Below are 14,526 nucleotides of genomic sequence, written 5' to 3'. Positions count from 1 at the left end.
AATTAATGCTACTTACAAAACTCATATGTTTTGATTGTAGGTGCTAAGCCAGTCATGGTAATGTTAGATTTTTATTTTTCCTTATTAAGAAATCGGTAATTTCAATCAAATTTGGTAGAGAAAAATGTCTTTAAAAAACCTCAGATCTTTCTAAATTTAAAATATAAAGTTCAGACAACCTAAAATTTGAACTTTGGTGAAAATATTTACTTTAATGCTGCCTATAAGAAAACTCCCTAAAATATTATTGTATGCTAAAAATACATCGGAAGATAACTTTCAGTGTACATTATCCAAATACTAAACAATGACATTATAAGAAATAACTTTCACAAAATTGGTACGGGCTTTAGAAATACTTTCCACTGAAAATGTTCTTGGCAGAAACCTTTGGTTTGTAACCAATAGCATTCCCCAAAATGCTTCTCCTGTGCTCCCTTCACAAAATAATAGCAAGAAAAAAACAAAACTTGTGGCTCCATTCTTCCTAGCCCTTAAAGTATCCATTGCACACTTATGGCCAATGGGGTATAAGGGAAAACTTCTGTAAAATGTATTTATTTTTCTTTGGTAAAAGAGAAAACATACAAAAAGACATCATATGCCCTCCCCTTTCTTTTCTCCCTTCTCTGTCTCTCCCCCTTTCCCTTGAATTTCTCGCTGCTTCCTGCCTTTTCATACAGTTATGTAAGTATGTATCATTTCTCTATGGCCAGTAGACACTAGATCAAATATTAGAACAAGGTTCAAATGTTCAAAGAGAGATTGACCAAGTGATCTGATATTTCAGATGCTTTTATATTAGATAATGAATTGTCTAATTAGTTTAGAAAATAAATCATATAATTAGATTAGATACTGAATCACTTGTATGGATAAACCATTGTTCTTTAGATATTTGGTTAATTAGAGCTAAATCATTCCTAATTTGTAAGAGGATTAAGTAAATGTTCAACATAAATCTGACATTTTTTTAAATTAATTAATTTATTTTTTTGCAATGTTTATTTATTTTTGAGAGAGACAGAGACAGAGCTTGAGTGGGGGAGGGGCAAAGAGAGAGGGAGACACAGAATCCGAAGCAGGCTCCAGGCTCCGAGCTGTCCGCACAGAGCTCCACACGGGGCTCAAACTCACGAACCCGTGAGATTATGACCTGAGCCGAAGTCGGACGCACAACCGACTGAGCCACCCAGGCACCCCAGACATTTTATTTTTAATGAACACTATAATTCCATCTCAAAGCCTTTAGGAACAGATGTTACACCCAGAAATCCCAGAAAATTGGAAATTCATGGTATTTATATATCTACATCTATACACCTATGCCAAAAGGATGGCACTTGAATTGACAAGTTTTTATTTCCTATAAAATGAGCCTCTGTAAAAATAGGCAATGCATCAATATTTTCCTAATAAAATCGCTCCAAATTAATTGCTTACAAATAGTGACAGATTTTCATAGTTAGTAAGTGTTTTATATAAACTTCAAAAATTCCAGAGGGGGGGAGAAATGAAAAAACAATAAATGGAGAGAGAGATTTTCACATTTACCTTATACCTTTAAATTGTCTAAAGCCCTTGGATCTGTGAAATTTGCAGGTGAAAATTTCACTGTCAAGTTTCCCTATCTCCCATTTTTCTGTTATTCAAAAAAAATAATCTGATGATTATCTTTTGCAAAAATGTCGATGTTTGAATTACGATATTGGCTGTCTGGCACACATTTATAAGGTGAACTAAAAGAAAAAAATGTTTAAAGCCAAAATTTTGTTTATCCTACCCAAATTTTAGTTTTATTTGGTTTTTACACTGATTTGTGGAACAGTATTAGGTGATATACTCGGGTTACATGCAGGTAACTACTTGATTTAAGGGAGCTGAATCTTAGTATCATCCTGTACACATAGACACTACCTCACTCACAGAGGCTTCCACTGCATAAGCCATTGACATCTATAAACTAATATCTCTCTCTTGAGGTTGTGAAGGAATACCATTTTTGAAAATATAAAATGATAGAGAGATTCCATATTGAGTTTTTATTATTTGATACATCCCTCGTACCTAACAAGAATTCTTGCAGAAAGAACAACGTACTATCAAATGGTTATGAAAAAGTCTGAGTGGAAAAAAGCCTGGCTGTATATTTGCAGACTGCAATTTCAATAGCCAGATGCTCATTTTGTAATGCGATTAGGTCTGAACAAAGAAAGGTATAAGAAGCCCCACACATTTTCCTTTCAGAGTATTGTATTTTTATATTAGAAAACAGAACAGTTTTGTGCTACGACATCCCCTAGGTCTTAGGAAACCAGAACCTTACTCAATGTTTTACGTCTATACTTGTTCAATTTATTTTATAGCTCCCAGTTGTCTTGGGAAAACATGTGATCAAGCTATAAATAGAATTCTGAAGCAATTCCATTTCTTTGTATCTGTAAGCCTAGAAAATGTTACCTCAGTATTTACAGAAAGTATGTCAAATTCAAAATCACAATGCAAGTGGATTTTACAGCTGTTCCACAAATTGTATGTACGCAGTTCAATCGATCACTAATTGACACAAATGCATTAAATGAGCAAGGCTCATGGAAAACCCAAATAAACAAAGGTGATACGTTATAATCCACTTGGGGTGACACCAGAAGACAGAGCAGTCTCATCACCAGCAGTAGAAATGGACTATTAATCTCAAGGAAAGTTTCTTGTTCTGAGTTTCTCACAAACTGTCTGTGTGAAATTAAACAGGTAAATTGACCTCTTCAAGCCTCATTTCCCACTTTTATTCTAACAAGACTGGAAAAAAAACTGTCATATCTAGGAATATGAGTCTATAATATAAACTCCAATGATGGCTACAAAAAATAGTTTGTGGGAAGTGTTAAATGTGTCCTAAAAAAATTCAACATAAGAGCCTGATGAACATTAAGGTGATTATCATAGCTCTAGGGAAAAAAAAAGAGATATGACCCTTTTCAAAGGTAGTCTGTGGGGCAGGGTGGAGGAATCAGGCTCATATAATCAGGAGCTAGCGTGATCAGGTCAAAGTTTGTGTATCATGGTGGAGAATAAGGAAGAAGGAGACCATTCCAGGAAAGAAGGTTAGATACAGTTAGGAGAGCAAAAGGCATATTCGGTGATGAATGAACAAAACTTGTTAGAGGAACAAAAAGCTCTATCAGGGAAGGCAGGAGAGGTAGAGTTGGATCTGTACCTTGGAGGAGTCAGTCTCTGGGAGGCTTTGAATGCCATGGTCAAGCCAACATTTTGAAAAAAAATCATTCACATTTTCTTGCTTCCAGTTTATAATACAGGTAACTAATGAACATTTTCAGGACAAATATTTCTGAGAATATTAAGTGTGTCTCTAAAAATTGTTTAAAGCAATATGACACTTGTGATGAATACCAGGTGATGTATGGAAATGTTGAGTCACTATATTGTACACTTGAAACTAATATAACACTATATGTTAACTAACTGGAATTAAAATAAAAGCTTGAAAAAAACAACATGACACTATCTTTTTAAGGAAGAAAATCTGGGAGGAATGTTGGTTTTATGGTGAACACATCCACAACTGAATTGGACATAGGGATTATTTGTATTATTATTTAAATGACACTCTGAAGCAAGATAGCCTAATATATAAAACTCATGTTCCAATGACAATATTTAGCAATCTTTATTTCTTTTCCAAGACAGAATCTTCAATCCTCCCTCTTCAAGGAAATTTCCTTAAAACGTTAGTGACTTCACTGAAGTCAGGAGATATGATATGATAGATATCACAGATCTCAAATTAATTTTATCGTATTGATTCCTATGTCCACTTTTCATAGATCACAAATATACAGGCTATTTTCCAACCTTGTGGATGTTAAAAACCTTGCTTTGGAATGTGGTAACCAAATAAGGAGTAAAGCATGAGGTTTTTACTTCTTGCTATGAATAAAATAACTAGAAAACTTGGAATTTAGCTGACAGTTTAAGTAGCAGGGGAGGTGGGTGCCGTAGACTCTGGGTAAGGAGTTCATTCTCATCCAGTAAGAAAGTGGGATGCAGGATTAAAAATGCGAGAGGGGCTAATGTCCAGGAGGAGATGATAGCCCTGAGTAAGGGTCCTGGCTCCGTTTTTATTAAGATCAGAAGGCTCACAAATGCGGTGATGGTCATGCACAAAGAGACAATGAAATTGTGAACATTAACTCATGGGCATGAGGGAAAGGGGGTTTTGGAGATATGCGGTGTTAGGGGTTTGGGTCAATACAAAACAAAATCCTGGTGCCTGGGGGAAGGTCATTTACAGCAGATGTGAGGCACCACCTCTGTTTATCTAAACTGGCCCAGGGGACAAGAAAGACAGAGCAAGGTACCTCAGGGTCAACAGGGCACATTTCTTTGCTCATTAGCTCCACTCTGGGCAACTTCGCCCTGCTGTGGTCTGTGCCCTGTTTACCTGTTTATCTAATCTGGTCCTTCCTTCCTGTGAAAGCAGCTTTCTGCTATTGTACTAAGTTTGGGGATGTTTCTGCTCTGAATACCTAATCTTGTTTACCTAATCTTGGATATTTTCACCTGAGCTTCCCTATTCTTATACCTTTGTCCTATATCAGGACCTCTGCCCCTCTTTACCTATACTGGGGGCCTTTGCCCTGTTTACCTAACCTTATTTACCTAATCTTGTTTACCCAAACTTGGGTGTGTTCATCCTGTGGCTTTCTAATTCTTTATGTCTTGTTAACCCATCAGTGCAAGCTCAGGGAATTCCTAAGCTTATTCCCACAGGTGGGCTAGAATTTTGCTGTATCTGTCTACTGTGGCAGTTTTAAACCTATGGCAATAACAAGACTATTGTGGAAGGAAGCAGAAGGGATTGGGAAACACACAGGCAGCTAAGATGGATTATATGGTGACATCTTACATGTGATATTAACCTCTCTGTTCACATTACATCCCATCTTTATTAGAGGCTTCTAAGTCTAGTGTTATAATGGGAAATGATGCTGATAATTATATATATGTGATATAATAAATATAAATGATATTTTTATCTTTTTATGCAATGTTTATACTTTATATATTTATGAAAAATCATAATTAATGCTAATGGATGAGTGTAGAAATAGGCTCTTGGCTGTCATAGGGGCATTCCACTGCTTGGTGATCAAATGGGCTCAGGAACAGGGAGTCCAGTGTAGGGAGGTCTAATATGACAGGTGGGGGCAGAGCAGTGAAAATCTAGATTGAGGAGGAATATTGAAGATAAGCCAAGTAAAAGCATTAGGCTGAAGCTGCCTATCTATTGTAGACCCTCAGTAAGGTCGGGGGTTTGGATGACTCTAGGTAACATTTTAGGAGAGGGATGAGCAAGATACGAGGATCCCAGGCAGAACATAAATAAAGAATGGAGCTTGGGAAGAATTTCCACCTCTAGAGTGGACAAAGGGATTAAAGCAGGAGACCAGTTGAAGTTCAGTGTTTTTTTCAATGCATTTTACATCAGTTCAGCAAGGGGTTGCAGAATCATCCAGAAATTCAGAGGACACCTAAGGACAAGGACCTCATTCCTGGCATACTGGACCCTGGGTCAAAAACAAGATCAGTGTAAGGACAAGTGATACACCCATATATTTTCATACTGTGTCTGAAATGGCACAGAAACTTGCTATCACTCCGTGTGTCTAAGAAAGATATCAATGAATCCATGTGAGAAGGATGAGGCTAAAATGCCTGCCATACAAACAAACTAAAATATGTAAAACATCTCTTATTCCATCAATTAAATGCCCCTTCACATTACTCATTACTATTTTTGTGTCTTTACTGGCCTCATAAACATATACAAAAAAATACACAATACTGTTCACCATTTACTTCGTGCTCTCTCTCTTCAAAGACCTCCTAATTTCTCCTCCTTTTGCCCCACTGGAGAGGGAGGCAGTGTGTAAACATGGAAAGAAAACAGACTTCAGTGTTAGACAAATTGGGCTTTGACTTTCAGCCCTGGTACTCCCTAGCTGTGAGACCTTTAGAAAAGTTTAAAAAATTAGCCAATGTTTATTAGAAACTAATGTCTGGCACAGTTTTAGGCAGTTTCTATAAATTAAATTTACCTCAACGTTGAAAGCTAGGTGCCACTGTCCTGAGAAAACTCGGTCACAGAAAAACATTAAGTAACTTGCACAAGTTTACACAGGTAGAGTGTGACAGAACCGTGAAGAAACCCAGGTCTCCTGAATCTAGAGCATCCTTTGTTATCTATTTACTGCTCTTAGTTTTACTAATCTGTGTTCAGGTCCTTATGTATAAAACAAGGAAATGGTGATCATCTCTTCAAAATGTTATAAGGAAAATGTGCATAAAATTATAGGCATGTGAAAGACAAAAAATATTGATTCCTTCCCCAAGTCTTTCTGCCAATGATAAGATCTCTAGACATAAATACAAAAATTCACTAAGTATCTGCTATTCAAATGTACCCTTGAGTACCTTTAAATGAAGATGTTTCTTTACAAAAAGCACTGGATGATGTATGTAAATGATGAATCACTGAAAGGTACACCTGAAACTAATATTACACTGTATGTGAACTCACTATAATTTAAATAAAACCTTAAAAAAAGGGCATTTCTTTTGGTGAAGAAGTCTACACTAGCTTAGCATTTATAAATTTGGAATATTGTGTATTTTACTTTTTTAGAGTTGGGGTAAAATTAGCATTCCAACCCCAGGGGTGTTCTTAAAACAAACAAAAACCAAAGCATTCAAAGCAACATGGAATTTTACTTGAACTCTCTGTACTGTCTGAATCTTATTGTGATTTACACACTTGGAAAGTTCTTCATATATCCTAGTTTCTACTCTAAGAAAATGTTATCTTTCCTGTTCTCACTTGACAAAGACTATTGAACTATTTGAAACAATTATATCACTTACACTGTAATTATGGAATTGCTTCTTTTGCACCTGTCCTAAAATTTGATATTGTTATTGATTGAGGATGCTCCACTGTGAATTCCAAGTGCACTTGAAATCTCATTTTATGAAGAAATATAATTATTTGACCTTTCTGCCTCTAGCCACCTGACAGCTGATAGTGCTCTTGATGATGGCAGGTTTGGGTGCATAATCTTATATTTATTTTGCAACTCAGTACATTAATAGCTGTGCCTTTTGTTTTTACTTGTAATGATTTTCTGTGTGCCCACTTTGTATTGAATTTGGGTTTTTTGTTTTGTTTTGTTTTTATTTATTTATTTTTTTTTTGGCATTGGAATTCCTTTTGTCTATTCTTGACCACATCTCTAATCTCTCTGCAGGTCAGAACATTCACCTTTCATCCAGTCAGGTATAAACATCTCTTCAAAGTCACTCTTAACCAGGAATGGTAACTAATATAACTTTTCTACTTCTTAGCCCCAGTTTTTGAGTTCATTATGAAATGTTATTTCTGATATTCTGGCTAAGTCAGTGCTTAGGTCAAACATGTAGGGAATATACAAAACAATCTAGTGGAAGATTTTCCCATTTACACAACCTTCTGTGTCATTATTTCTAATTTTACAAAGTCCCAAGTATGTAGGTAATGAATTACAATGTTGCAGTCTCCATGAGCTTTCCTAAAATCATACATTATTTGTTTTATATCACTGTAAAATAGAACATCTATTCTTTCTTATACAAAGAATAAGGCATTCTTCTGTATATTTTGTAAAAATGCAGTCTGTCTCCAGAAAGTATTTAAATAGGAATGCACAACCTTGTCTAATGGCTTCAGACCATTTGTTTAGCTTCTCTTGGATAAGTGACAGTCTCTTTTTGTCCTTAGAACAAGTCCTCATCCACGTTCTTCCAACAGGTGCATTAGTGCTGGAAGACTGTCAGGTGGATAATGAGAATTCAGCATCTTGAGAAGCATGTCATATTTCTGAAAGTGATGGAAAGTCATTTCCCACCTCTTTCCTAGGGTAGATGTCTTATTTTCCTGCCAATCTCCTGGCATCACATTAGTCACACATTCTTGATCTGGTCACATTCATCAAATAAACAATTTTTATCAATTATGTGACAGTTTATATTGTCCAAACTTGTCATGAGCCCCACTGATTTTTCAGCATCTTTCCACAGATACATCCGATACCCTCATTCACCACTGCACCTCAGTGAGAGGCGCGGATGGAAACATCGATGCCTAGAAAAACCTTCCCTCACTGTGTTCCACCAGGACAACTGCTGTTCATTCTTTAGATTCTAACATAGGGACTGACCCATTCAGGAAACCCGTCTCTCTTTGTCTATCCACATCCACCCATGTTTTCAGACTGAGGATAACTGTTTTTCATTTCTGCCCCCAAAGCACTTTGGGTACTTTATACTATTATAGTACTTCACACAGCGTGATAACGTGTGTGTCTCCCAATCTAAATTGCAAACTCCATGAGAAGCTTTAGTTCTATATGTAAAAAGAAAACAGGAAATCATCAAAGATATAAAAAAAAGTGACATACTTCAAGCTATGTTTCATTACAATGAAGGCTTCTTCACATCCATTCTGTTGGTTTCTGGCAGTGACTACATGAAGTAATAAACCAGCAAGTTGTTTAATACATAATCTAGGGAAGATGCTCATTGATTCCTTACTAGTTTTCATTTCATGTTTATCTTCTGGTATACTTTAGTAACTTTATTTCTGATACCTCAGTAATTTCATTTCTAAAGATGATGCTTAAAACCATATTTAAGAATTCTTACATTGCAATTCTTCTGTTGAACGCTTCATATCTGTCCTCATACCATTCATATCCTCTTATTATTCCTTTTGTTATACCATTATTCTCATTTTATAAGTGCAATAGCTTTTGCTACATCTTTGCAATGGGCATAGAGGTTGGAACTGGTGAACTGTGAATTCTATGTGGAATGACATCGATTAAATAAGCAGGAAAGTCACCTATTCAATTGTATAATCAACCATATTCTGATTTTTTTTTCAGATTTATTGGAGTGCTTAGGGAAATTGCTAAGGAGATATAAAAAATTTAAGTAAATGAATAACAAAAGACAAGTAAGTGGAGACTTATAAGGGAAATGACAATCATAATATTCAACTCATTTGTAAATGTCTGTTTCAATAAGTCTAATAAATATTTGATAAGTTTTCTAATTTAATATATTTAATAAAACAGGATATTTAGTTTACCAAAATATGTAATATGACTATATAGGAGAGATTGAGAGAAGAGATATAATATGGGAGTGGAAATAAAAGAGCTAAATTCTAAAAAATACTAGTGAAGAAAGACATTTAGGGAGAATGTCTAAAACTGAAAAAAAACAGTAAACACATATTTAAGCATCATATTTAGAAATTAACTTTCTAAAGTATTTCTGAAGTATCAGAAAAATGTACTTAAAATACTTAAAAAAAATTAAAAGTGTATCCAGAGAGGGTATCTAGAGAGTGTGAAACAAGGCACTAAAAAGAGATGAGAAAGAAAACAAATTTATCAAAAAAAGTTTATTACATTTGAATATTAAAATGGTTAATCTTATTAATTTACAAGTTTTAATTAAAACAGGCATCTACTGTTTATGACTTAAAGGATTTTAGGGGCACCTGGATGGCTCAGTTGGTTAAGTGTCAGACTCTCTATTTCTGCTCAAGTCATGATCTCACTGTTCATGAGTTTGAGCCCTGCGTCTAGCTCTGTGCTAACAGCATGGAGCCTGCTTGGGATTCTCCCTCTCCCTCGCTCTCTGCCCCTCTCCTACTCACTCTCTCAAAATAAACAAACATTAAAAAAATACTTTAGTTTTTAGTTCAAAGCTCTATGGTTTAAAAAAACAACAACAACTTTGTTTTATACTGTAAGAGTAAGCTGAGCTATTTGGGAGGTACACTGGACTTCTAAGTCTAATTTGTGAAAACTAGTGTGTGTATATATCTATTATATGACATACAAGTAGGAAACTAGAAGTAAAAAAACAAAAACAAAAAACTTTCTGCCATGGGTCTCCCATCTATTAGGTGTATGTGTATTTGTTGAGTGTATTTCATGTTAGTGGAAGAGAATAAACCTGTAAATATCTAACCAAATTAAAAGTAAAAATAAATTGAATAATTCAGAGATGGACAATGTCAAAACCCACAGTAAGGAAAAATACCCTCACTGCTTCTCAAGGCAAAAATATTTTTTTCTCATTCTGCCTCTTGTGCTCAATCAATACGACTGAAACATGGTTTTCTATTGCCTTTTCTATATTTTTATAAGTCACATGTCCCCCTTCAAGACTTTATTTTATTCTTGCACTTATTATGCGTCTTAAGGTGAGACAGGCACAGAAATTGAACCACTTTCTATCCTCCAAAGGGAGACATGATGTTTGCAAAATAAATCAGTGTATTTCATGCCATTGCATTTTTTCTATCATTTCTCTGTGGCAAGTTGAAATGTGTGGTTTTTGAAGCTTAAGGAAGTGTTTTTGGTTTAGAGACACTTCTTGTAAATAATGCACATATTTAGTAGAAGGAGGAGGAAGAAGAGGAGGAGATTTGGAGAAGGACTGAAGGGAAAGAGAAAGTGAAGGGGGGGGGAACAAAGAAAGAAAAAAGAATCTAAGGAAAAATTTTGGATTTAAATTCTATCAAGAGAAAAGTCCCTTAACTAGACTGCATTTCCCAAAGTGAGGCTAGTGTTGTATTTGAAAATCATTGTCATCTTTGTATTTGTTTTGATGTTGATTAAACTCCTTCCACAGTGTTGTTTTCCTTTACTTTCTTTACTCTCATTGATCTTTAGCCTCCCTCATTTCTTCTCTCCTTTCCTTCTTCTACTTTCCTCCTCCCCACCATTTCCCCCTTTTCTCCTTGTTTACCTCTCCCCTCCTCCATCCTGTGCACCGCCAACAACATTTCCACCACATAATGATGCTTCTGGACATTGGTATAACAGGAACACCAGACATTTTTCAGCGGGTGCCATGGCAGCCTGCTAAATTGCAGCTCTGCGAGAGACCTTCTTCCCAGAGAGCTGATGTGAGAATCTAGCCGCACACGACACAACTGCCATGCTCCTTAGACTAAGTGAGAATAATCTTTCTTCAGATGACAGCCTGTTGATGAGTATTCCCAGGTCCAAGATGAAACCCAGATTCTAATTAACCTGATTAAGCCTGTTGTACGTGACTTAATTTTTTTCTTCCTTTGATCAAGTTGTCACTATCTATTTGGATATTCATCTTTTTTCCTGTTATTTACTAGTCAGGAGGTGCTACAAATAGAAACAACACAAGGCACCTACTTCTATGTTGCTATTATCCTCTCTGGCGCCCTTGCTTCTCTCACAGGTCAAAAGCAACAGCATCATTGACAAGTTTGAGATCTAAAAGCATAATTATGATGTACTAATGTCTAAAATCATGTGTGTCGAGCATGGGGAGATTCATGGTGCTCAAAGAGCCAGGATTAAGAAGAGTATACTCTGACCGATAAAATAAAAATATTCTTTACTCCCATGGAAGTCTTGGCCATGCTGTGGTAGAGTGTTTCATAAAAGGGATGACCTACATGGAAGTACAATCGCAAAGCCTTGTAGCATACATGCTGTTTTAAAGATTAGTTGCAGAAACTTAGTAACCATACTCCCATTGATGTTCAACATGCAGGTCATTTACAGGTCACTCTAAACGTTTCAGTAACGAAGAACACAGAATGCATATGATAGAAGGATTAGAATTTGACTGCCTTTCACAGTGGCTTCAACCTTTGTATTCACAACATGCTTGTTTTGGTTTTTACTTTTTTATGTTTTCATAGAGGGAGCATGTACACAGATTTCAATTAATTATTACCTTCAGACCATAAAACATTGTTATAATTAAATCACATGCATACCTTTTCAATTTTTAATTTATATGTATATTTATTCAAATGTTAACTTGAATATATACACTATGATGTTAGATATATATTTATCTAATTGTTATTTATTTTTTTAATGTTTATTTATTTTTGAGAGACAGAGACACAGACTAAGTGCAAGGCAGGGGGCAGAGAGAAAGGGAGACACAGAATCCGAAGCAGGCTCCAGGCTCTGAGCTGTCAGCACAGAGCCCGATGCGGGGCTTGAACCCACAAACTGTGGGATTATGACCTAAGCCAAAGTCAGACACTCAACTGACTGAGCCACCCAGGCGCCCCTATATAATTATTTTTAATAATATAATGGATATTGGTGCACAGAAGCCATGCTAATTTTCTCTGTATTGTTCTAATTTTAGTATATGTGCTGCCGAAGCGAGCACTGATTTTGGTGAAATTACTGTGTGTCAAGTTAAAACATTACCAACAACTTGAATCTAGATATTTATGCCTTTTTCTTTTCCACTTGTCACCACCAAGTGGTAAGGTATAGTTAATTTGTTTAATGTTAGCTCGCTTTTTAATGTATTTTTAGTATACACATATATTTCTTGGTCTTTCTTTTTAAAGAATATGTACTCTTATGTAAACTGCTTTTTAAAAATTTTTTCAAATGTTTATTTTTGAAAGAGAGAGACAGACAAAGCATGAGCTGGGGAGGGCCAGAGAGACAGAATCTGAAGTAGGATCCCGGCTCTGAGCTGTCAGCACAGAGTCCGATGCGGGGCTTGAACTCATGAACCATGAGATCATGACCTGACCTGACATCTGACACTTAACCTACTGAGCCACCCAGGCGCTCCTGTAAACCTGCTTGTTTTTTTTTTATATTGCATTATGACATTAAAATTCATATTTTACATGGAACATTAATTCAATAATATTCACCGTTGTATAATATTCTATTGAGAATGTATCACAATTTATTATTTCTCCGTGTCAAAAGACATTTCTGCCATTTCCATATTTATTGCTATTATGAATTATGATGCTATGCATATTTATATATATATCTCACAGGACACAAATGCCAAAATGTCTTTGTATATATACTTGGAAGCAAAACAAGTTCACAGGATATTTGAATATTTAAATTTAAAAGAATGCCACACTGTTTTCTAAATTGCTTGAATCAGCCATCAGTTTTTAAGAAATCCATATGCTTACTAATATTTTTCATTAAGTTTTCCAGTTGAATGGATATAAAATGGTAATTAATATAAACATTCCATATATTCATTGGCCATTAATATTGTTTCAACTATAAATGGCTTGCTAATATCTGAGTACATTTTTATTGAGTTGTTTATATCATTCTTATTTATTATTGAGGATATTGAGGATACAGATATTTATCTCTATCTTTAGCTATATCAGTTCTATGTGCCACAACTGTCTTCTCTAATTAATGGTTTATCTTTATATTTTCTTTAATGCCCTTTTGGCAAATGTAAGTTTTAAGTTTACTTTTTAAGAGCATTTTCTTTTTGTGCTTAATTCTTCTGTATCTTGATGAAGAAATCTTACTTACAAAAATCTAGTAACACATTCTTTAAAAACTCAACTGTTATTTGGCCTTCATCAAGGTCATAATAGCAATTAAATAGACAAAGGAAGTCTCTTCAACCAATAGTGTTGAGATGACATCATATTAAAAAATAAATAAATAAAAACAGAAACTTTGGCCCCTATGTAATGTCTTACACTGTAAGACAATTATTTTGAGATGTGTCATAGAGGTAAACATAAAAGCTAAAGCTATATGGTTTCTAGAAGAAAATAAGATAATATCTTCACAATTTGGTAGTAAGCAAAAATTTCTTAGAACTCATAAAGTACTAACTACAGAAGAAAATTAATGTTAAAGTAATAATGATAAAAAAAATAATAAAGGCATGTAAAGCATAGTGTTTCTAATTTGCTAGTCTGAAGATTTTCAAGTGGCAAACAAAACAGCTAAGCAATTAGCAACAGTCCAAGAGTAGGTAAAAACATAAGGTTCATCAAGGGGAGTACTGGTCAGATATATGACCTTGAGTTCTGTCTACCGAGCAGAGCAACCATATGTCCACTTTCAGTTCTGCATAGCTGGTGCTGAGTTTGAACAGGTGCAATATCCCAGTGGATGCCACTGCATTCCAGTTTAGATGAAGCATCCATGAAAACAGGCTCAGGCATTTAGTAGAGCCTCTGTGAACCCAGGGCCCCACTGAGCCAGCAGATTTGCTTTAGGCAGTAGAAAGGAGGACAAAGCTCCCCCAAAAGGGATAGCTGCAACTTCTTCATGTAAAAAGCCAAGATGCTGAAGGGGCCAAAACACAACTGTACTCATGAATATGCCATTTCCACTTTCCAAGTGAGTTTTAGTGGACTCTTCCAAAAGCGGACATGCCAAAAGGGGATTATCAGGCTAAAGAGTCATGAGGCCTCTTGCATCAAACATTCATGTCAACAAAAGCACAGTAGCCATCTAATAACTAGTTTCCAAAAGGGATGCACCCTATAGCAGAGTCAGGGAAGTGATGAGTCAGAAACACAAAGAAGATCTCAGGATAAAGGATGACATCCTTTGCCAAAGGTTCCCATTGGCAAAATCATAT

At 35.5% G+C, this 14,526-nt stretch overlaps 1 pseudogene; it reads right to left on the bottom strand.

Moving 5' to 3' along the window:
* Positions 1-12,208: 12,208 nt before the first annotated feature.
* LOC122201509 lies at positions 12,209-12,309 on the bottom strand (annotated as a pseudogene).
* Between the last annotated feature and the right edge of the window lie 2,217 nt (positions 12,310-14,526).

This window comes from Panthera leo, chromosome D1, assembly GCF_018350215.1.
Source record: "Panthera leo isolate Ple1 chromosome D1, P.leo_Ple1_pat1.1, whole genome shotgun sequence".
In the NCBI taxonomy this organism is placed as follows: domain Eukaryota; kingdom Metazoa; phylum Chordata; class Mammalia; order Carnivora; family Felidae; genus Panthera; species Panthera leo.
Note: the sequence above shows the minus strand (reverse complement) of the source record. Positions and strands in the feature narration are given on the sequence as shown.